We start from the raw sequence: 2,688 nt of genomic DNA on the forward strand, positions 1-2,688 counted from the left end.
GTGGTTCATGCAGCACTTTCACAAGGAAGGAAGCTGAGATTCCAAGAGGTAAAGCAACAAGGTCACACGGTCAGGTCTCGACTCAGGACTCTGACACTAGAACTAGGCCTCTTTCCAAAACATGCAGGAGCCCCCCCACCCCGCCCCCGGTGGAGTCTGAGACCCCGCTCAGGTGTGGGACCTTTAAAGGTGGGGTGCCCTTCCCTTCGCCCCTTTCCTGACCCTCAGCCATGCCCTGCAGACCACACACTGAGCCCACCTGAGCCAGGAGTGCCCAAAGGGAGAGCCTGGGAGCCTGTAGCCTCCTGACACACAGGAGAAAGCCCTGATTACCCATCCCCCGGCCACCTCAGCAAGGCTCCCCAGGATGGGAGACGTGCCAGCAGGCAGGAATAGGGGAAGCCAGGAAAGCTTTCAGACCTTCTGCGGAGCGTCAGGAGGCACCTCGGTGTGGCTGAGGAACCAGAGCTTCTGGTCCCCAGGGCAGGCCCACACAGCGGGAGCTGCTTCCTGCAACCTAGGTTACAGAACCCACGAGCTCAGCCAGGTAGGGTGGCAGTTCCCGTAGAGAAAGTGTTCCCACAAGACAGGGGGCTGTTCCCTCCTCCTCTGCAGTGAGTCACCCCCCAGGGGCTCCTTATAGCTCACCCCTTTCAGTGGCAAAGCTACCACCCTCACTTGCCTGCACTGGAGAGGGCTGAGGACTGGAGTGGGTGAGGACCTGCTCCGCCAGAAGGGCAGTAAGCCTAGGCAGAAGAAAATAGTTGATTCCCTTAAGTATCAGCCACTCTGGCCAGCTCTGGGCCTGCTCGGGAGGGGGTGGGACCTGGGGAGGTATCCCCAAATAGCCCTCAGGGTGGCCTGGGCGTCCTGGCCTCCGAGGTCAGCACTCCACTGAGAATCCTGGAAAGGCTCTCTGCTCTCATACCCTCCTGGATACATCCCCTGGGGCAGGCCAGCTGGGCATAACTTGGTGCGGCAGAGGGGAGAAAGGGCAGGCTCTCTGTGCGCCAGTGAATGTCTCTGGTCCCCGTGGTAACCTCTCCTGTCTCTAAAATTATACGTGGATTAAAAGCACTCCATCTGGCAAGAGCAGATGGAATTGGGCAGAAGCATAATCAGGACACTGGATTTTAGATCTGTGGCTCTCCATTTATCAAGAAGACAAAAATAAAAGACAAAAAGGCCAGGAGAGAGGTGTATGGTGTGTGTGTGTGTGTGTGTGTGTGTGTGTGTGTGTGTGTGTGTTCTTTATGTGCCACGTGATGTAGGAAGTGGACACTGAATTAGTATGTAGTATAGGAAGATGATTTAGGGGGGAGGGGATTGACCAAAGGAAATGGAAAATTGAGGTCAGAAAAGATGAGGGAAAAATGGGGTAAACTGGGTGGTCAGAGAAAGACCAGGATGCCCCCAAGGCTCCAAGAGCACAAAAAGCTCCCACAAAAGTCTGAATAAGGAGAGGAGAGACACACTGCAGGACCCGGCGTTCCTCGAGAGCCTTAGGGCATCCCTCCCACGTGAAAGCAGAAGGAAGCGCCACACGTCAGTCAAGTATAAATGTAGTTACGAGCAACAGAAACCCTGACTTGCAGGCACTTGAACAAATAATGGCTTCTTTGTCTCACAAAATAAAATATCTGAAAGTGGGCAGGGACTGGCACTCAAGGGCGTCAGGGCTGGCATCTCTGTGGTTATCTTGGCCTTTTTCCGTGGAAATACAGTTACTGCGGTTTCAACTATCAGGAACCTCTTCAACCCAGGCAGAAAAGACTAGGGAACTGCAGCAGGCAACCTGTCCTGGGAGCGCTCCTCCCACCTTAGTCCCATTGGCCAGAGCTGGTCACGTGGTCTCCCTCAGCCGCAACGCAGGCTGGGAAAGCAGAGCGCGGGGTTGCTATGATCATGGCCTAGGCTCGTCAGTCGTTCTACTGCACCAAACAAAATCAGGGTTCTATTAGTAAGGAAGAAAGGGGAAACGGACGTTGGGAAGGCAACCAAGCCCAGAGGTGAGACCCTCAGTGGTGAACGTTTTTGGAAAAGACTAAGTTAATATGCCGAAGTGGAGCTGAAACAGTCTCCAGAAAACTGTAAGGCCCCACTTTGGGAAGGCAATCCAAGTCGCCAAAGTCTGGGGCCTTGATACAATCATCTCAGTTATCACTAATTGTCTCAAGTGATCTTCAGGGCAACCCCATGAGGTAAATGTTATTATATCTTCCCTCCTGCAGGCAGGAAAGGGGAGTTCCACACTTTGCACATCACACTTTGCAGGAATACACATGAGTCAAGATTTTACAGGCCCTAATTCAGATATTCCTCAACTGTTTGGTCCTAAACTGACTGCTCCTTATAGGAAGCCGTCCCCTCCTCCTTCACTCAATTACCGTCCCTGGCCCTTCCCCAGGATCAAAACACCGGAAAGGAGGCCGTTGAAGTCAAGCAGACCTGCGTTCAAATCCCCATTCTTCTTCTGGTCAGTGTGTGGCCCTGGGGAAGCTGCTCAGCTCTCTGGGCCTCGCAGACCTCAAGAGGTTGCAGGATTGAATAGGAGATGCTGGATTAGAGCACCGAGCACAGTGCCCAGAGACAGCAGGTATTCGATAATACCAGTGCCTTTCTAGAGATGCAGCAATGTGGAAATGCAGCCATGGACCAGCTATGGTTTTGCATAAACCAAGATCATAT

Source organism: Aethalodelphis obliquidens, unplaced genomic scaffold (assembly GCF_003676395.1).
Source record: "Aethalodelphis obliquidens isolate GAN/ISIS:26980383/991018 unplaced genomic scaffold, ASM367639v1 scaffold1, whole genome shotgun sequence".
Classification (NCBI taxonomy): Eukaryota; Metazoa; Chordata; class Mammalia; order Artiodactyla; family Delphinidae; genus Aethalodelphis; species Aethalodelphis obliquidens.